This window comes from Hemitrygon akajei, chromosome 13 (genome assembly GCF_048418815.1).
Source record: "Hemitrygon akajei chromosome 13, sHemAka1.3, whole genome shotgun sequence".
In the NCBI taxonomy this organism is placed as follows: Eukaryota; Metazoa; Chordata; class Chondrichthyes; order Myliobatiformes; family Dasyatidae; genus Hemitrygon; species Hemitrygon akajei.
Window position 1 is genome coordinate 34,000,433 of NC_133136.1, and position 23,054 is coordinate 34,023,486.

Consider the following 23,054-nt stretch of genomic DNA (forward strand, 5'->3'; position numbering starts at 1 on the left):
ATGAGAGGTCACAGAATCAGGCAGGTTGATAGAAGCAAGGAATTTCTTTCTTAAATCAATGAAGATTTAGTTAAAATCTGTGTCCCTTCCCTTTAAAATTAAAGAGAATCTATACAAATTAGTGAAATCTGATGAAATAATAAACCAGCATGGCAAAGACCCAAGGCAGTAAATGCACTGCTTTGTACATTGATGAAGGAATGCCTGTTAGTTATGTTGGCGTAATGGATCCTGGCTAAGCTGATCAGTGAGAGCATTTCTGTTAGTTTTGATGACTCCTAAAAGGTTTATTCATGTTTCTTTGGCATGATTTTCATTAGCAAGCATGATTTTCCCCAGACTTCATCATATAGAGAAGTGACAACATGACCAAGTGATCTAAAAGCACTGTGAAGAAGAATATGTTGCTTTAGATCTCACTATTGCTAAAAATTCAGACACTGCTGCTTTATTTACAGTACCTTGTCCCATTAACTGTTGTTTTGAGAATCAGAGTGCAGACTTACAAAATGAAAAACGTACTAGTGATCTGAAACTCACTGGCTGAAGGAAGTTGGCAACAGAATCAACCAGGGGTTTCAAAACAAAATAGTGATTTATAGGACCAAGAGGAAAGATTGGAAAATGGGACTGACTACGTTGTACGACAGAGTTAACACAGGCTTGAGGGGCCAATTAGTACCCTGCAGTCTTCTTTCACAAAATATCACATTCTGAAGAAGATATCCCTTAATTTATTGCTTCATACTGATAACGTGGGTAACTTAGTTACATAAATGCACGAAGCACGGATACAAGCAATGCCAGTAATGCCAAGAAGCAGATGAGGAGAGAAATATGTAAAAAAAAAACGTGAAGACTTCCTTGCATTTGAATGTGATTAAGAGTGCCTTCAAAGCAGAAAGGGAATTTAAGTAATTGAATAGTTTAACCAGTGTCAGTGCTGGTGAAACTATCAGATTGTCTTAAAAATCAGTCTGGTTTGCTCATGCCCTTTGGAGAACAAATATACAGATTCTGAAATAAAGACAAAACAAAATGGTGAAAATACCGGAAGCACAGTTTTTTTTTCAAATAAGAATCTTCAACATGTCTGACCTGATTCTGACCACATTCCCATCAATGTTATAAATTATTAAATGACCTATACTTATTTTCGGGAACAATTATGGATGGACAGTGATTGTTACCTTCCTCAGCACATCTGCATCACAGAAATGAATAAAGAAAGGTCAGGAATGCTTCAGTATTATGCTAATATGCCAGCTATCAAACACTGAATGACTGGAAGTCCAAATCCTGAACAGTAAATTTTTATCTTACAAATTTGTTCTCCACAGCATCTCCACTCAGTTTATAAAAGGATATTCATTGCCACTGTATGAAATTTCAACTCAGCATCTGAGGCATCATGTTAAAACTGCTGAGCAGTGTGTTCTGAGCTCCAGGTGCCCCGAAAGAACATCACTGAATGTCACTTCCAAAAGTAGTTGAATGCTTCATGTCTGTTGAAAGACATATGCTAGAACTTCTGTCAGAATTAAAGGGCCTTCTTAAGAAATTTTAATTTGTTTTGTTACATTCTTATTTTACAATTTTGTTGCACAGATATCTTAATGCTGGAAGAACCATATTAATTTCATTAAAAATTAGTATGCACCTAGTCTGTGACTAACTATGGCCATCTAGAAATTCCAGATGGGTGATAAAAATGAAAGCTTGGGCCATTACCCCAGAAAGTCAAAATTTAGGTGTGAACTGACTGGTTATTGAAAACCCGTGCTGACCAACTGGCAGGAATGCTTAAGGACATCCTTAACCTCTCACTGCTGTGATTTGAGGTTTCCCTGCTTTAAAGGCCGGCAATCATACTGGCGCCCATGAGCTGCCTCAGTGACCACCACCCAGTAGCACTCACATCTACCACAATAAAGTGCTCTAGGAATTTGGTTATGGTTAGAATTAAATCTTGCCTGAGCAAGGACTGCTGCAGCTTTCCCACCACAACAGGTGTATCGTGGACAGACACAATCTCACTGGCACGACACTCTGCTTTCGAAAACCTAGCCAACAGCAAAACATACATCAAGTTGCTATTTATTGATTACAGCTTGGCATTCAGCATCATCATCCGCTCAGTACAATAGGCTTCTGTACCTCCCCACCCACAACTGGATCCTCAACTTCCATAATGGAAAACCACAGGGAGAGTGGATGGTAATAATATCTCCTCCTCTCTGGCAGTCAACACAGGCACATGTCAAAGGATAAGTACTTAGCCCACTGAACTACCATCTCTACACTCATGCCTGCACAGTTAAGCACAGCACAAGTACCATCTATAAATTTGCAGAAGGCACCACTGTTGTTGGCAAAATTGCAGATGGTGATGAGGAGGCCTGCAGTAGTAAGATTGGTCTCTGGTTGTGTGGTGTCATAACAACAACCTTGCATTCACGCCATCAAGACCGAGGAATTGATCGAGGACTTTAGGAAGGGGAAGTTGGGAGAACGTACACCAGTCCTCATCAAAAGGTCAGCAGCGGAAAGCGCGAACAGCTTCAAGTTTCTGCCCATCAGCATCGCAGAAGAGCTATCCTGGGCTCAGTACATTGACGTAATCATGAAGAGTCATGCCAGCAGCTTTACTTCATTAGGAGTTTGAGGAGATCTGTGTATGTCACCAAAGATTCTTATAAATTTCTATAAACGTACAGTGGAGGACATTCTGACTTGACTGTATCACAGCCTGGTATGAAGGCTCTCACTGCGCAGGATGGCAAGAGTCCACAGATGCTAGCAGACTCAGTCAATTCCATCATGGGCACAACCCTCCCCACCATTGAGGGCACAATTTCAGGAACGGGTGCCTCAACAAGACAGCATCCATGATTAAGGACCTTCATCATCCGAGTTATTCCCTCTTCTCACCACAACCATCAGGGAGGAGGTACAGGAGCCTGAAGACCCACGCTTAATGTTTCAGAAACTGCATTTTCCTCTCTGCCATCAGATTTCTGAACAGGAATGCAGGAATACTGCTTAGTCCTTCCTATTTCTTGCACTATTTATTTATTCTGAATTTTGTTACTTTGTGTCTTTGCTGCTACAAAGCAACAAATTTCATGTCACATACGGTAGGTCGGTTACAATAAACCTAACTCAGAATCTGAATTATCTCACATTCATGAGTGTCCTGAGAGGAGGGTTGCGGTGGGAGGGGGTGGTCAGTAAACAACAGAGGAAAAGTTGGCTAACCCACATAAAATGCTGGTGGAAGTGATGAGGTCAGGCAACATCAGGAGGACAATAAATAGTTGGTATTTCACGCTGAGACTCAGGATTGGAAAGGAAAGGGGGCAGAAATCAGAATAAGATGGTGGGGGGAAGAGGGTGGAGTACAAGCTGGCAGCTGGTAGGTGAGACCACATGAAGAGGAAGGTGGGTGGTGGGGGTGATGTGAAAAGCTGGGAGGTGATAGGGAGAAGAGGCTGAGGAAGAATGTATCTTATAGGAAAGTGGAGGACAGGGAAGGAGTAAGGGAACTGAATGGAGGTGATGGGCAGGTCTTGAGGGTGGGGGGGAAGAGAAAGGGCAAGAGGAAAAGATGGCAATTGTTGTGGGAAGGGGAGAATCAGGGTTGCTTTTGATTCAAAGGACAGAGCAGCTTATTGTAGGGAGCTGGCCTTATGCAGATTGGGGATCAGTGCGTCCAGTGGGAGGAGGGTCCGAATGAGTTAATTAAATATTTTAATTAATTTTTAAAGTCCCAAGAATGTGGTATAGCAGTACAGCCATGTTGTTTCAGGAACACCAAAATGGATTCCATTTCTCATGCAACACTTCATGGAGAACATGGCACATTAACTAACTACCCCACTCAATGCACAGGGGTTGAATATTTTTGACTCAGATAAACAATGTGTTGTCTGCATTGTTCAAATGATTTCCAATGAGCCTATCACCATAAAAGAAACAAAGACACTTGGTGCATACTTTTGCTTCCTTGGCAGCTTTCCTTTTCTCTTTATTCATTTGTGGAGAATTGCTTTATCTAGCTTCTTACAGATCCCAGCAGAATATACACTCAGTGGCCACTTTATTAGGTACAGGAGTGTAGGATTGTAGTCTTCTGCTGCTGCAGCCCATCCACTTCAAGGTTCAACACGTTGTGCGTTCAGAGATTGTCTTTAGCACACCACTGATGTAACATGTGGTTATTTGAATTACTGTCACATTGAATCAGTCTGGCCATTCTCCTCTGACCTCTGTCATTGACAAGGTGTTTTCCCCAACAGAACTGTTGTTTACTGTATTTTTTTCTTTTTTTGTTTCACGCACCACCCCCTGTAAATTCTAGAGACTGCACATATCAGCAGTTTCTGAGACAATCAGAACATTCCATCTGACACCAACAATTATTCCACGTTCAAAGTCACTTAGATCACATTCCTTCCCCATTCTGATGTTTGGTCTGAACAACAATTGAACCTCTTGACCATATCTGCATGCTTTTAATTATCAAATTACTGCCACATGATTGGCTGATTAGATAGTTGTAGTAACGAGCAGGTGTACCTAATAAAGTGGCCAGCGAGTGTGTAGCACAGCACAGCACTAATATGACTGATTCCTTCTTGTCCTTTGTCTCGATCAATGTTGATCTTGTTTCTATTTTTAAATTAGATATGTCCTTTTTTTTATTTAACATGGCACTGGCTTGGAAATATGAACAAAACAGAACTTAAAGTCATATAAATTTCCAGTAAATGGTGTCACTGATTTTAGGTTTCCAATCAACAGAATTTCCTCTTAAGTTTTTCCATCCTTAAGGTACTAATTGTAGATTTAGGGCTTTAACCAACAAAGTTTCACAGCCACATATTTTGTCCTTGGAGGAAATAACACTAACAGAAGAAAAGCCTTCAGCTTTCTCATTCAGTACTTCAACTGCAACCATCCAAAATGTGTTATTGAAGAATGAAGCAGCTTTGACATTGGAGAGCCAGAACATTCAGACAGTGCTGAAGGTCTTCAAGCTGCTTGTGTGGCATGGATGAAACCAGTCTTTATGACATAAGCTCCTGGTAAATACTTAGAATGCACAAGCATACAAGAAACAAGCTTACACAGAAAATGGAGAACGGAAGCCTTTTGTAGATGTTGGCAAATCACCCCCAACTACAGGAGAAAAGACGTATTGATCAATTCTCTAGATGAGTGTTCTCTGAAACTGAAAGAAAATCACAAGGAAGAGCTTGGACAAGCATGAAGTAGTGTACGAGAATATTCTCTGTGAGAAGGTGCAGAGAATGGAGAGGCAGATCTGCTCAACAGTCTGCAATCAGGGAAAACAGAGATATTTCCCCCTAGTGGTTTAAATAATTGTAATGTTCTTCGTGATAAAATTGACCGCTTGCGCTGGATCATATGGTCAGTCTCTCTTTCTGCTTTCAGGTGATCACCATGTACAGCTTGAAGCCCTGTCATCTTCAGACTGTCTCTTGTGTCTCCAATGTAGAAAAAAGCAATATTGACCATACTGCTCAAACTGAACATAAAATTCACTGATGACAAAATAATAGTTGGCCTCATCAACAATGATGACAAGACGGGGTATAGAGCGGAGGTACAGCAGCTTATAGAATAATGGAAGCACAACAACTTGAGCCTCAACATCAACAGGATCAAAGAGATGTTTGTGGACTTCAGGAAGGTGAAGTCTAACCACTTCATACTGCACATAAACACATCCTCCATGGAGAATGTGAGGAGAACTAAGTTTCTGGGAGTGCACAGAGCAGATAATCTCACCAAACGCCTCAATATCAGCTCTTTAAACAAGAAAACACAGTAGCAGTTTAATTTCTTGAGGAGGTTAAAGTGAGCAAGCCACGCCCCATTTCCCATTCTAACCAATATTTATAGGAGCAGCATTGAGAGTGTCCTGGGTTTGATATTTTGGACACAAGAATTGACTACAGTAGCTGGCCCACAATGGGTAAATTTGGAATGTAAATCTGTGCAAGATTTCTCATTGATCTCAATCTTAGGATCTTCACTTCCTTTTTCGTTACTCAAAATTAATAAACAGATAACTAATCCCATAGTTAAGTATACATTACGAATCTGGTTTCAATTTCGTAAATCTTTTGGCTTGAATAAGTTTATACTGTCAAGTCCTATAATATCTAATTACTTCTTTCGGCCATCATCTATAGATCAGGCTTTTTTCCTATGGAAAACAAAAGGTATAAAATGTTTTCGTGACCTGTATTTGGATGATAACATTATGTCCTTTGAACAGTTATCTAACAAATACAATTTATCTAAAACCCATTTTTTTAGATACTTACAAATTAGAAATTTTCTATATAATGAATTAAAGTCTTTTTCGAAAGAATGTCCATTGGACATTACAGAGAGAATTCTAACTCTTAATCCTTATCAAAAGGGTTTAGTAGCTATCATTTACAATATGATTATGAAGATACAGCCGGATATATCAGAAAAAATTAAGAAGGAATGGCAGGAAGAATTGCATTGCCCTATATCTACTGAGCAATGGGAAAAAATTTTATTATTGGTAAACTCATCCTCTATTTGTGCTAAACATGCTCTAATACAATTCAAGGTTGTACACAGAGCCCATATGTCTAAAAATAAACTTGCTCGATTTTATTCTTATGTTAATCCAACCTGTGATAGATGTCATTCTGATATTGCTACATTGACTCATATGTTTTGGTCTTGTCCTTGTTTACAAAGCTATTGGAAGGATATTTTTAATATCATTTCAAGAGTTTTAAATATTAATCTTCAACCACATCCTTTTACTGCAATTTTTGGTCTACCTATGATAGATAATATGTGTTTATCTGCTTCTTCTCAGCGAATGATTGCATTTGTTACACTATTGGCTAGAAGATCTATTTTATTGAACTGGAAAGAAGTTAATCCTCCAACTGTATTTCAGTGGCTCTCTCAAACCATTTCCTGTTTGAGTTTAGAAAAAATTAGAAGTGTGGTCTTTAACTCCTCAGTTAAATTTGAGGAAACTTGGAGACCATTTATTCAACATTTTCATGCGAGTTAAATGGTCTGATCCTGAACCTTATTGCTACCATCCTGAACTGTATAAATGGAGGTTCGGAGTCATTGGCACTACTGTATGTACTTAACATTATACAATTGCCCATGTTAGTTTTTTTTTATATATTGTTTTTTGTTTTTTTTTCTTCTTCTTTTTGGGGTTTTTTTTTTGTGCTTTTTGTCTTAAATCCTTCATATTAATATTATAAGTTTGGGAGACTTTTTACATTGATAATATATAATTGATTATTAATGAATCTATGGTGTACTCTCAAATGTTTTTTGTACTTATATTTTACTTATGTTCTTAAAATCAATAAAAAGATTTGAAAAGAAAAAAGAAAAGAGAGTGTCCTGGGGACAACTGTGTCACCGACTGGTATGGGAATTGCAAGAGCCTATAAAGGATTGCGAGGACTGCTGAGAGTACTATTGGGGTCTCTCTTCCACCCATCTGAGATATTATCAGGAGCACTGCATATGCCGGCCCTTAGTATTGCCGAGGATTACTCCCAATGATCCAACAATCTCTTCTGGCCCTCTACCGTCAGGCAGAAGATACAATAGAATTAGGACAAGAACTGTTTTGAAGGGAAATAGATTCTTCTCCCAGGCTGTGAGACTACCCAACTACCTACCATTACTGAAGTCTCGTAACTTATGAAGCACCAGTAGTATTATAGTGCTTACTTCCAACTTGTGTTTGTAAATGCACCTTCTGCTAAATGTCAATCTTCTGGAATATATTTTATTATTTTTAATTTATTTGTGGTAATATCACTTTACGTGTTATGTGTGAGCTACATGTACTGTGTTGTGCACCTTTGTTCAGGATATACAAGTATACAGTTGAATGACATCAAACTTGAAGTTGAACATAAAGCAAAGTTCAGGAACCAACAGGCAAACACATCAGGCTATAAATAAGAGAAGATAGTGTTGGATTAAAGGAAAATGTTTATTACATTGTCAAAAGAGATTGAACATAGGAAACCTACAGCACAATACAGGCCCTTCGGCCCACAAAGCTGTGCCAAACGTGTCCTTACCTTTAGAAATTACCTAGGGTTACACATAGCTCTCTATTTTTCTGAGCTCCATGTACCTGTCCAAGAGTCTCTTAAAAGACCCTATCATATCCGCCTCCACCACTGTTGCCGGCAGCCCATTCCATGCACTCATCACTCTCTGTGTAAAAAACTTACCCCGTCATCTCCTCTGTACCTACTTCCAAGCACCTTAAAACTATGCCCTCTCGTGCTAGCCATTTCAGTCCTGGGGAAAAGCCTCTGATTATCCACACGATCAATGCCTCTCATCATATTATATACCTCTATCAGGCCACCTCTCATCCTCTGTCGCTCCAAGGAAAAAAGGCCAAGTTCACTCAACCTATTCTCATAAGGCATGCTCCCCAATCTAGGCAACATCCTTGTAAATCTCCTCTGCACCCTTTCTAAGGCTTCCAAATCCTTCCTGTAGTGAGGCAACCGGAACAGAGCACAGTAATCCAAGTGGGGTCTGACCAGGGTCCTGTATAGCTGCACCATTATGTCTTGGCCAATGCACCAAATGCCTTCTTAACCACAGAGTCAACTGCGCAGCAGCTTTAAGTGTCCTATGGACTTGGACTCCAAGATCACTCTGATCCTCCATGCGGCCAAGAGTCTTACCATTAATAACATATTCTTTCATCATATTTGACCTAACAAAATGAGCCACCTCACACTTATCTGGGTTGAACTCCAACTGCCACTTCTTAGACCAGTTTTGCATCCTATCATTGTCCTGCTGTAACCTCTGACAGCCCTCCACATTATCCACAACACCACCAACTTTTGTGTCATCAGCAAATTTACTAACCCATCCCTCCACTTCCTCATCCAGGTCATTTATAAAAATCACTTAGAGTAAGGGTCCCTGAACAGATCCCTGAGGCGCACCACTGATCACCAACCTGCATACAGAATATGACCTGTCTAGAAACCACTCTTTGCCTTCAGTGGACAAGCCAGTTCTGGATCCACAAAGCAAGGTCCCCTTGGATCCCACGCCTCCTTACTTTCTCAATAAGCCTTGCATGGGGTACCTTATCAAATGCCTTGCTGAAATCAATCCATATACACTACATCTACTGCTCTACCTTTATCAATGTGTTTAGTCACATCCTCAAAAAATTCAATCAAGCTCGTAAGGCACGACCTACCTTTGACAAAGCCATGCTGACTATTCCTGATTATATTATGCCTCTCCAAATGTTCATAAATCCTGCCCCTCAGGATCTTCTCCATCAACTTACCAACCACTGAAGTAAGACTCACTGGTCTATAATTTCCTGGGCTATCTCTACTCCCTTTCTTGAATAAAGGAACAACATGCACAACCCTCCAATTCTCCAGAACCTCTCCCATCCTCATTGATGATGCAAAGATCATTGCCAGAGGCTCAGAAATTTCCTCCCTCGCCTCCCACAGTAGCCTGAGGTACATCTCGTCTGGTCCCAGTGACTTAACCAACTTGATGCTTTCCAAAAGCTCCAGCGCATCCTCTTCCTTAATATCTACATGCTCAAGCTTTTCAGTCCATTGTAAGTCATCCTTACAATCTCCAACGTCCTTTTATGTAGTGAATACTGAAGCAAAGTACTCATTAAGTACCTCTGCTACATCCTCCAGTTCCATACACACTTTTCCACTGTCACACAATGGAAGTTTGGGAAAAAGTATTTACCAAGAAACTGATAAAGGAAGCAAAAACAAAATTCGGAATCGCTGAGGGAGAAATATAAAATCTTTTACAGATATGTGATAAAGAGTAGCAAAAGTGGGTCTCTTACAGAATGAAGCAGGAGAAATCGTATTAAGGAGTAAGGTGAAATTAAAGAGAAGACACAGAAAATCTCCCAAAAATAATGGAGAATGGGTCACATACGAATGTGAAGTTGGCAATAGTAAGAGTTAGCGTGATGCTATTGCAGCTGAGGGCACTCAATTCATCTGCCATTCTGTAACGGGTTTCTGTATGTCCTCCCCGTGGGATGTATGGATTTTCCTCGGGTCCTCCAATTTTCTATCCTATCCTAGTCATTGTAAATTGTCGTGTGATCAGGTTAGGGTTAGTCAGCTTGTCAGGGGTTGCTGGAGCTCTGCTGCTCAAAGGGCGGGCAGGGCCTACTCCATGCTTCATCACTAAATAAATACCTTACATCCCTAGGTTTTGGAAGATATAGTAAAGACAGAAAATGGATGCAATTGTAGCCACTTTCCAAACTCTGATATTTGTAGAATAGTTCCCATAGATTGCAAGACAGCAAGCGTAACGGCTCTAATGACAACAGGCAGAGGGAAAACAGGAAACCAAATACTGTTTAGCTTGATATCAGTTACAGAGAAATTGCTTTAATTCATTATTAAAAAGCAGTTGTAAGACACAAAAAAATAAAAGAACTGGGGAAAGTCAAGGTGAATGTATGAAAGAGAAAGTACATTCAACTGCCAGTCTATTAGGTACCTCCTGAACGTAATAAATATGCCACTGAGCGTACTGTACGTTCATGGCCCCCTGCGTTGTAGGCCATCCTCTTCAAGGTTCGACATGCTGCGCATTCTGCACTGTACTAAAGTGTGGTTATTGAGTTACTGTCCCTCTCCTGTCAGCTTGAACCATTTTCCTCTGACCATTCTCATTAACAAGGCGTTTTTGCCCACAGACCTGCTGCCCACTGGATGTTTTTTGTTCACCCCCATTCCCTGCAAACTCTGGAGATTGTTATGCATGAGATTGTTATCTCAATTTCTGAGATAATGAAACTACTCCATCAAGCACCAACAATCATTCCATGGTCACAAAGGCACTTATATCACACTTCTTCCCCGTTCTGATGATTGGTCTGAACAACAGTTTGTTAACCGCTTGACTATGTCTGCATGCTCTTATGCATTGAATTGCTGCCACTTGATTGGCTAGTTAGATATTTGCATTAACGCGCTGGTGTACCTAATAAAGTGGCCACTGATTTCATGCTTGCAACTTTGTTGGTCTTTTTTTGAGGCTTTAACTAATAGAATGGATAACCAGAGAATGTTGTGCATTTGGATTTTAAAAAATACATTTGATCAGATGCCTCAAAGGGATTATTGAATAGTGTTAGAACTACATTAACAGCATTTTGGGCTGAACGGCCTGTGTCTGTGCTGTGTTCTCTGTTCTACTATACTAATGAGAACTGAGGATTGGCAAGCAAGCAAAACTGAAATTAGAAATAAACAGTCAATTGTTAGGTTGGGAGACTGTTTTGCAGGGAATGGAGCAGGAGCCATAGTTTTTCACAATCTAAATTATTCATTTGGATGAAAGAACCAAGCGTAATATTTGTAAGTGAAACTGAAGATGAACTTGGGCGGTGAGGAAGTTGCACTGAGACTCTAAGGAGATTTGCACAAGTTACTTGAATAGGCAAGGACATGGTAGATAGAATTACTGCGTAAAAATGCGGGGTTAATTGCTTTGTGAGAAAAAAAAATAGGAAGACCAAGTATTTTTGAATGTGTGTTGCTGTTCAGTGACACTTGGGTGCACATATCACTGTAAGATAGCTTACCAATACAGCAAGAAATTTATAAGGCTAACTGAAGGTTGGCAATAAGTAAGGAGGATTTGAGCAACAGGAACAACAATGTCCTCCCGGAATTCAACTGGGCAAGATGAGTCTGCAGCTGATATTGTGATCAGCTTTGGCTTCCCTACTTAAGAAAGGATATACTTGCAGAGGGTGGGAAACAAAGCTTCACTGGATTGTTTGCTGGGATGGGATGATGGCAGGCTTTCATACAAGGAAAGATTAAGCCACTCTATTGAGTTTAGAAAAATAAGAAATGATCTCACTGAAACACTCAAAATTCTTATTATATTTGACAGCTAGATGCAGCAATGATAACCCTCTAGGTGAAGTGTAACAGTTTTGATATAGAGGGTCAGCCATCCACCTGGAGGGCTATGAATATCAAATTCTTTATTAAGGGCCATGGAGGCTCAAATTTCTGAGTATATTCAACACAGGGATTGATAGATTTTTTAGATATTAATGGAATCAAGGGTGACAAACTTAATACGGTAAAGTGTTGTGAGGTTAAATAAAGAAAAGTGGCGGTGATCTTAATGAATAGAAAAGCAAACATAAGAAGATAAAAGGTCTACTCCTGCTTTTACTTCTTATGCTTTATTGAAAATCCACTGATTAAAATAATTTGTAACTGTATTTGACATTCAGAATCATTTAATAATTTATTATAATTGAAGTTAATGGTGAAAAGCCTGCATAGAAAATAAAATAATTTATTAAAACTTATAAAACATAATTAAAACATTAATGTAAAGCAATTATTTTTACTGTAATTTACACTCCTTCCCCACTGCCTTCTAAATGTTCCTCTCCAATATCAGTGAAGTCCAGAGCAGACCTATCTGCTCGGAGTCCCTGGTTTCCGTGTAACTGCTGGAATTTAATTCTATTTAATATTTGAATGCTAGGACGTACAATCAAACCTGCTGGTAGCATTCAGCAGATTAGTCAGAAATCTTGGCAGAATAGCCTTTTCTTCTCACAAACCATAAGCTGGAACACCCATTTTATACAAAACACAGATTATTTAGCTTTTCATAAACACAGTGATCACCTTAAATCTGCACAAACCAGGAACATCAGAGGCTTAAGCAAACTTTAAAATTAACCTTTTCAAGAGTAAAATTATGAACTTACTTCTCATAATATCTATCCAAATTCTGCAACTCTGCATAACTGCATATTCCGACAGGTTGAGCTAAGAACGAAACATGCCTGAATTCTTAATTTCTTCCCTCACAATACAAGTTTTCAAATAAAGTTATGTTATCAAGGTTAACAGAAGCTGAGAGCAATGCAACATAGAAAAGCAATAAATGTGATAATTCTGGTTGAGCCTCTACAATTCTGACTTCCTCTTCATTATTCAAGACCGCTATTCAATGCAATTTAAGAAACGGTAAATGCTGAATTTGTAGCTTTGAGAAAATATTTTGCTTTAAGCCAAAACAGAATTAATTACTGCAGCACAAAGACAGAGAAATCGGATTTAAACAGACTTATGAGCAGCTTCTTCACCACTGCCAACAGACTTTGAAACCAATCACCTATTTCACATCTCCCGTTCCTATGGCGCTGTCATGTTTTCAGACTCTTAACATTACCTCTATCGATGAGTCCATTCTTGTCACTTGAGCATTTTCTTCTTGTACGACTTCACGTTGCATTGCTATCTTTGCACCACTCAGAACTGTACTGACAGTTGTATTTATTATTACTCCGCGAGCTTCACGTGAACAAGGATTTTCATTGCATCCTGGTGTATATAATGACAAACTAATCTGAATTTGAATCTGATTGTGCACGTAGGTGTGAGGGCAGAGTGTATGTGGATGTGACAGCTCCTGTTTCAGGAACCAGATTAAATAGTCACTTACAACTCATTATCAAATGCCAGGCACATTGCCAGCACTACCTGGGTTATCGACTGGCTACATCCTGATTTGGGGTCATGAAGCTGATCTTTTCAGATGTCACTTCGAGGCAATCAGCTGCAGGGCCTAGAAGCTGTAAAATGACCCAGTATTAAAAAAAATGACCAAAGGTTTATCACATACATACCCTGTAGAGTCTACAAGGTTTAGCAATCAAATACTGTTTCCCTGACACTGTCCTTTCTGCAAATAAAAAGGGAGACACAGCTGGCTGGCTTCGGAAGGGTCTTGTCTGAGTAAATAGAAGACCCAGTGACAGAGTCTCTGCTTCATCAAGACATTGCAGGCATCGAGGACAACAACAAACTATTCACAGGGAGAGATGAGGTGGCAATCTGCATCTCAACCAACATGATGAGCATTATTTGACTAACAGCTATCCTGAGACTGACGGATCATCAGGAGAAAAGCAAATCCTGAGAATGGAGCCACCTGCATCCAAACTAACTTGCTTATGAATGAGAAACTGAAACAGGTTATTTAGTCCTTTGTGTCTGCTTTACCATTCAATAAGATCAGTGTCATCCTATATCGCTTAACTTCAATACAACCTGAAAGTCTTCCGAGCTCTGTTGTGAATGATCTCAGTAACTAAGCTTCCTCTGGCCTCTTAGCTAGAGAAAAATTCATCTCTGTCCAATTCGTTTTTTTGATGAGGTAGGCAGGGAGTTAAATAGGAAGCATTTACAGCTGTGAAGAGGGATGGTGTATTAGAAATAGCAAAAAATGAGGTCTTGTGGGTTGAACAGAGGAGCAGAGAAAGGGACGGTCACTTTGCTGAAGATGCAGCCCCTGATAGTCTGAGAGAACCAGAAAAGCAAACAAATAGATACATTTTTGAGAAATGTGCAAAGAATGGGGCAGATGTTGTGTATTTAATACTTCAGTAATATTGTAAATATATTGTTTGATTAAGCATTCTTGTTCATTTAAAAAATCATTATGGGTTATAAGTATAAACACATGAACTTGATACACACGCCTTACCTAAAGTAAAACACAAAATTAGACTCACGTTCCTGGCTCTCTTGTTTTCCTTTGAAGTAGATTAATGTTTTGAAGTTACAAAACAGGGTTTAGTTGGGTATCCAACCACTCTCATCTTAAATGGGACATAATGGAGTAAAAGGAATAGAAAGAACAGATTTCTTGAAATGAGCTCAAACGATTTTTTTTTAATCAGTCCACAACAACCTTGATAAGACAGCAGCCATACTGGACTTGATTTCAGGGACTGAGTCTGGGAAAGTTCAAAAGGTTTGAGTTCAATTAGATTTGGTATTGTTACAGCAAAGGAAGAAATAGACCTAAAGTAAAAAAAAAAGTAAATGTTCTGCTAGACTAGAGATATCAATTTGAAGGCAGGTCACTGTCAAGAGCAGAGGGATGCATTCAAGGAGAAAATGGTAAAGATTCAGAACAAACAAGTTCCGGTAAAACAGGGAACTCCCAAGTCTAGATCCACATGGATGATGAGAGATATACAGAGCAGCATAAAGCAAATACAGATACTCAGGCCTCAACGCATGGAGCTTGAGGGAGTAAAGAAACCGCTCAGAAGGTGAATGCAAAAACCTGATGGGTAGAGTCAAGTAATAAGGAATGAATGGTCCAATTAGGACAGCAACCTTGGACTCAAAGTAGACACAGTTTTGCATTTTTTTTTTATTGAGGTGAAGGATGACAGAGGTCTCATCTTCAATGTGGAAAATATAATCACAGAGGACATATTTCATGGACTTCCTGGTACAGTATATTATGTTTCCATCTGACCTTGTCATGATACTGTAGAATGACATAGCAACACAATATACGCTACCATGCGGGGTCTCTTGCAAGAACACTATGCACACATTGGCTGAAAAGATATTTTTCTGCATAAACACTAGTCATAATTGCTTGAAATTTCATAATAAGTTTCAAGTGCATGTTCTGTATGATGTATAATATTTTCTGATAATAAATTTAGTGCAGAAAAGAATTAAATTATATGAGTTCTTAAGCCATCTGTGCCCAAGAGAAATCTGACAACTAAAAGTTAAAATATTTAGATAGCTCTTCTTACAATAGAGTAGCTGTCGAAATATTCTTACTCTGGCTGAAGACTGCAGGGAAGCTTCACAAATGAAACTTGAGGCATATGGTCAATGTAAAGAAACTAGTTTCTCTATTGAGGGCCATTACCCTTTGCATCTGCTCTTCAGCTTTACATCAGCATTACTAACTAAGCCACATTTATTTGTATATAATCACAGATCTGAAGGGCAAAGGTAGTAGAATAAAAGGTTTGTCTTTTTTAAAATTTAAATATTAATCCTTTAAATGATCTGCACCAGATAGATGTGTTTTAAATTAAAGATTTTAAAAATAATTTTTAAATGTATTAAATATTTAAATGTTTTTCTTTTTAGTCTTTTATTTAAAATATAATTAGTGGTTTATATTTAATAGTATAAGTTTAGCGGTGGCATAGCACTTAACATGACACAACTACAGCTTGCGGCATTCTGGAGCCTCCCACGGTCCAAAGACATACCAGTTAGCATGTTAACTGGTCATTATGAATTGTTCTATGAGAAGGCTACTGTTAAACAGTGGGTTGCTGGGCAGTACGGCTTGTTGGACTGAAAGGGCCTGTTCCATGCTGTATCTCTAAATAAATACCTAAATAAAATAATAAAAAGGATATTATAGAATTTTGCTTGTTTTTAAGAGTCTCTCTTCACAAAAGACTTTTAGAACAAACTGCCACACGCTGATGACTCTGCTTCAAGGAACGGTCCCAGAGGCAAGGCCTCACATGGTTTGGTGATCATGCAGGCGCAGGAACAGCGTGAGGCACATGCTTAAAGCGCCATCTGGATCAGGCACAATCAAGCCCAATGTGAACAACTCGATTTGAAGCTTGCAGGGAATGGCTACAAACTCTAACAAATGGTATCACACTAGCTAAGCTGCTGGCCAGCTGGCCTCAGAGATCCATTGCTGCCTTGTTTCCAATGCTCCTGTGAAGAGCCTTAGATTACTCTGCTGTGTAAAGGAGTTAAACAAAGGACGTTAAAATGAAAACCAAGTTATTAAATAAACTAATTAAACTTAAAAGTGCAAAAGCCTTGGTCTAGCAGATTGTGTGCATGCCTATTAAAAGAGGCACTATTACATATATTTAATAATTGACTAGAAAAAGGCACAGTGCCAAAAGACTGGTGATAGCAGTCATTAGACTTATAATTAAGAAGGGAGGTAGAGCATGTCCACGGAATGATAGAGAAATCAGCTTTTTCAGTAGAAGGAAAGATAACTGATTCCCCATTAAAGAAGAAAATAGAAAGACAGCTAAAACTCAAAGAATTCTTTGAAGAAGTGAAAGAGAAATTCGATACAGATAATAAAGTATAAGGGCAGATGGAATAAAGTGTAGCGGAGTGAATGGTAGATGGATAAATATAGAAGGTAAAAGGAATAAAAGTGTAGCCTATTTTTGAAGCGGGAAGTGAATTCAGAAATCGGAAGTGCTAAGAGGCTTTGGAGTCCCAGTGAATGATTCCCTAAAGGTTAACTTGCAGATGACTCGGTAGAGAAGGTAAACCCAATGTTAGCATTCATTTTGAGAGGAGTGGAATATAAAAGCAAGGATGTAATGCTGAAACTTTATGCATTGGTCAGACCACATTTGGAGAATTGTGAGCAGATGTGGACCCCATTTGCAAAAAGGGATGTGCTGGCACTGGAACATGTCCAGAGGGGGGTTTAAGAAAATGATCTTGGGAATGAAATGGTTAATGTTCTATATGAGTAGTGTTTGATGGCTCTAGGCCTGTACTTCCCAGTGTTTAGAAGAATGAGGGAGAATCTCATGGAAACCGACCAAATTTTGAAAAGCCTAGCAAGAGTGGGTAGGGAGAAGATGTTTCCAACAGTGACAGAGTGAAGGGACATCCCTTTAGAACAGGAATGAAGAAGAGCTTCTTTAGCCAGAGCATGGTGAATCTGTGGAATTCATTGCCATAGATGGCCGCAGAGGCCAAGTCATTGGATATACTTAAAGTGGAGATTGATAGGTTCTTAATTAGTAAGGGTGTCAAAAGTTAGAGCAAGAGAATGGAGTCAAGACAGATAATGTATCAGCATGATCGAATGGCAGAGCAGACTCAATGAGCTGAATTGCCTAATTCTGCTTTGATGTTTTGTGGCCTTATATCCAGGCATCTAAAGTTGTTTGGATACTGTAGGTCAACGAATATGCAGTTACGAAACAAGAAGCAGGGTGGATATCCCTCTGATGTTAAGACAGAAAGCAGGGAATATTAGTAGCTTTACAGAGCTCCAAAAGATGGAAAGTGGGACTATAAATTGTTCAAATAATTTTCATAACTTATATTTATGATTTATACTTTAGTATCAAAACACAATTTGCAATAATCTTGTAAAACAAAGATATAACCTGGAAACAAATTTCATCACGTGCATGTTAAGCATTGTGCCTCAGAAGGAAAAATTAGTAGGCTGCATATTCACGAGAAAATCTATAGATGCTGGAAATGCAAAGTGACAAACACACACACACACACAAAATACTGGAGGAACTTAGCAAGCCAGGCAGTATCCAGGGAAAACAGTAAGCAGTTGATGTTTTGGTCTGAGACCCTTTGTCAGGGGGGAGAAGGCAGAATAAGAAGCTGGTGAGGGTGAGAGGACGAAGAAGTACAAGATGGCAGATGATCACTGGGAGGGGGGGAGGAGATAATGTGAAGAGCTGGGTGAAAGAGATAAAGGGCTGGAGAAGGGGTGGGGGGGGGGGTGGGAATCTGATAGGGGAGGACAGAAGACCATGAAAGAAACAGAAGGGGGAGGAAGACCAGGTTACATTTTCCCTGGAAGATAAAGATCTGAAAGAGGAAAATGAAAATGGTATTCTGGAGAATATAGGCATCTGTTAGTCTCGAGAGACCACGGATTTGCGTCTTGGAAAGTTTCCAGGGCGCAGGCCTGGGCAGGGTTTTATGGGAGACCGGCAGTTACCCATGCTGCAGGTCTCCCCTCCCCATGGCACCGATGTTGTCCAAGGGAAGGGCAAGGGCCGATATAGCTTGGCACTGGTGTTGTCGCAGAGCAACGTGTGGTTAAGTCCTTGCTCAAGGACACAACACGCTGCTTTAGCTGAGGCTCCAACTAGCAACCTTCAGATCACTAGACCAACGCCCTAAGCACTTGGCCACGCGCTGATTATTCTGCAGAATAATTATAAGTAAATAGTGGTGGCAACATAGATCGATAATACCATATATAAATAAAATCTACCATTAATGTTAGATCTTAAAGTTGAACTGAAAGTTAGAAGATATTTACTAAACCCTCTCAGATCATATTTAGAGTAAGTTTTATAGTTCTGTTTCCCATATTACAGAAGAATATAGAGGCACTGAAGAAAGTGGCAAAAAAATGAAAAGGATGTCATCAGAGCAGCAAGGCTAGACTCTGATGAAATGGTGAACAGGCTGCACATCTTTTGTCTTGAAATATATAATTCTGTGAGAAAGCAGAGAGGAGACTAAAGAATAAATCTCTAAAATCAGTCCTGCCAAAGGGATTTGGCCCGAAACGTTGACTGTACTCTTTTCCTAGGCCTGCTGAATTCCTCCAGCATTTTGTTTGTGTTGCTCGGATTTCCAACATCTGCAGAGTTTCTTTTGTACGTCTCCGAAATTATTTCAGGTACTAAAAGAGAAGAGCATTTTGTGTTCATGGATAATGATAAAACTAGATAACTATCAAACAGAGATTTCATAGAAAATGAAGAAAATGAGGGAAGTCATTGAAGTGAATAACAGATACTTCTAAGGGGTACAAGGTAAGTATAAGAGAAAGAGGTGAAGAGGGTTATGTTGATAGACCCAAAATAATGAAAGGTTACGCAATGAATTATTATGGACAATTGGACATTATAGTCTGCTTATGCTGTTCTGTAAAGTTGCTGTAATACTCAGTGCAAAGATGTTTTTCCAAGTGTTGTCATGTCAAAAAGAGTTTAGTACACTTTTTGGTGTTACCAACATAAGAAACAGTGTCTAGAAATACCTGTGTGGTACAAAACCTTGAGGATTCCCATTGCCAATATCAGTACCACCCAACCAGTTATTGCACACTCTCCTTTGTGTGTTCCAGATCACAGAAAGAACATATGGCATCCAAGAATATGGCCAAGTCTGCATGGAATGTTGTTAGGGTGGGGGGAAGTCCAGCAGTCTGGGACCCCACCCATCTTAAGTGATTGGGACAGAGGGAGAGAGGGAAATGTTGGTCTGAGCTTGAGGAACTTATCAGATCTGGAGGTGGGCAGAGCGATGACGATGATAATGTTCAGTATGATTGTGTTGAAAGGAGAAAAGAACACGGTGTCATGATGAGGTAACACGCACAGAGTGCTGAAGGAAATCAGCAGGCCAGCAGCATCCATGGAAAAGAGTAAACAGTTGACGTTTCGTGTCGAGACCTGTCATCAGGACTGGGAAAAAAAATGAGAAGTTAGAGCAAGAAGGTGGGGGAAGGGGAGGAAAAAGTACAAGGTGATAGGTGATAGATGAAACTGGGAGAGGGGAGGGGTGAACAGCTGGAAAGTTGATTGGTGAAAGATATAGGGCGGGAGAAGGGGGAAACTTATAGGAAAGGGTAGAAGACCATGGAAGAAAGGGAGGAGGAAGAGCACCAGAGGCAGGTGATGGGCAGATAAGGAGATAATGTGTGAGAGGGAAATGGGAATAAGATAGTGAAGGTGGAGGGGCAATTACCGGAAGTTTAAGAAATTGATGTTCATGTCATCAGGTTGGAAGCTACCCAGACAAAATATAAGATGTTGGTCCTCCAACCTGATTGTGACCTCATCGTGGCAATAGAGGAGGCCATGGACTGCAATGTCGGCATAAAAATGGGAAGTAGAATTGAAATGGGTGGCCACCGGGAAATCCCACTTTTTCTGGCGGATGGAGCATAGGTGCCCCATGAACCTAGGTCTGCGAATCTACGTCAGGTCTCACCAATATGCAGGAGGACACACCGGGAGCACTGGTTACAGTGGGGTCCTGAATGGTAGTGAGGGGGTGGCGGGAGCTGTAGGAGAGGTATGACACTTGTTCTGCTTGCAAGGATAAGTACCTGGGGGGAATCAGTGGGGAGGGATGAATGGACAAGGGAGTCACACAGGGAGTGATCCCTGCAGAAAGGAGAATGTGTGAGGAGGGTGGAGGGAAAGACGTACTTGGTGGTGGGATCAGGTGTCTTGAACAAGTGTTGAATTTCTGGGACACTGCGGTCAGATTGGTTGGGAGTGCAGAGACCTGATCTGATCAAGACATGAGATCAGGAGATGTTGTGGCTGGCACTGTGCAGGGGGCATGGATAAATAAATGAACCAATATGGTCCAGATTGAGTACATCCAAAGTTATTAAGGGAAGCCTGGCCTCAACCTTCAAAATATCTACAGGGATATTGTCCAAGGACTGGAAAACTGGAAAGGTTGCAGTCTTTTTCAAAATGAGGTAGATTCCAAAACTAGAGTGAAAAAATATAAGCAAAGGGTTGTCCAGGGAACATCCAGTTACATAGATGCCGAAAATAGCTTGAAATGATACCCAAAGGGGGTGCTGCACATTCAATATGTGTCTCACGCAAAGGATCCAAGTTCATCTAGTCAAGTGATTAGAAAGGGGAATGTGATCCAAAACTGCTTGCAATAACATTCCATTACAGAAAAATGCTTAATTCTGTACATGCCACAATGATAAGAAACAGCACTTTACTTCTAAATATTCGTACTATAAAACTGATGTTCTGTACTTTCACAATGATTTCTGTAGACATCTTCAATGGTTTGTGGTTCTGTTGCAAGCCAGCTGTGCCAAAAATACCTGACAGAAACCATATTGAATAGGAATGACCATCATTGTCCAATACCTTTCCAGCCTGGCCTCTGGACAATGTTTTTTTTTCCTCGACTGATAAGTACTAAGCAAGCTGGCAAGGAACAGGAACCATATGGTTGTAATATTCAAGGTGGCACAGAGGACTGGTACAGATGAATGAATCATAACTGTTGCCAGGAAACTATGACTAGATCAGCATGCTATGCTGACAGTTGGGACATTGTGTTAGTGTGGAATCCTTTCTCACATGCAAGCTTGCCAGTGAGGTGACTCAAGTACAGTCGGCCCTCATAATCCGTGAGGGATTGGTTCTGGGACCCTCCGCGGATACCAAAATTCGCAGATGCTCAAGTCCCTTATTCAACCTGTTTCAATACGGTGGACCTTAGGACCCAGCAGAACCCAAGACCTTATTTAATCTGTCTCAGTGCGGTGGACATTAGGACCAGTGGCAAAGATCTGAATCCGCAGTGTTTCTGTTCACGAAAATAATCACGATAACGATTGAAAATAAAGTGGAAATAATAAAGCGATCAGAAAGAAGTGAAACACCATCAGTCGTTGGAAAAGCATTAGGCTACGCCAGTCAATGATCGGAACAATTTTAAAGGATAAAGTGAGAAAGGCTGTGCCCTGATGAAAACTACAATTATTACTAAGCAACGCAGTGGTTTAATTATTGGATTTTGGATTTTTGGGTTTTTGATCCTCCACATCAACCCGGCACGGTGGAGAGTTCACTCCATAGCAATCTGTCACTAGACTGAACTCGCAAACTTGCGTTCCCAAGCCAGGCGCTGAAACATATGTTCTTATATGCATAGAAAGGTAAAATATATACTATATACGAAGACAAACGTTTGACTAACTGACGCTAAATAATACCGGATGTACCTGTTCCGACTTACTTAGTAAGAGAACTTCCGATTTTTTTTCAATCCCAATCCACGATAACCTACGCACATCCGTATACTTTAAATCATCTCTAGATTACTTATATTACCTAATACAATGTAAATGCTATGTAAAATAGTTGTTATACTGCATTGTTTAGGGCATAATGACAAGAAAAAAAGTCTGTACATGCTCGAACAACAAGTGCTGGAAGAGCACTTCCAGGTTTTCGTGATTCGCAGTTGGTTGAATTTGCGCATGCGGAACTCGTGGATAAGGAGGGCTGACTGTATATAGAGCATGTGGGACCATCCAATGGGATTCTACACTCCATAGAGTTGCCACATCAAAAGTAGACAAGAAACCAGCTGCTGTATAATGGACAAGCCTTTTAACTGTAGACCCTTCATGCCTATTTGTGCCAATGAAGATTATATCAAGCTCAACACGGTAGCATCCTTCAAGAAATACAGAGCATTTAGTTAAAGCTTTAATGAGGACAATTATAATTCCTTTCAATCTCCTAAGAACTACCTGTTCTAATATTCTGGAGAGAGCAACATGAGTGCAAGCAATTCACCTTCCTTCTGGAC

General features: G+C 39.9%; 1 protein-coding gene across 4 annotated transcripts in view; it reads right to left on the reverse strand.

Annotated features, from left to right (window-relative positions):
• LOC140737758 (potassium/sodium hyperpolarization-activated cyclic nucleotide-gated channel 1-like) overlaps nucleotides 1-23,054 on the reverse strand; it is a 382,146-nt gene that overhangs the window by 149,075 nt on the left and 210,017 nt on the right. The window lies entirely within an intron of this gene.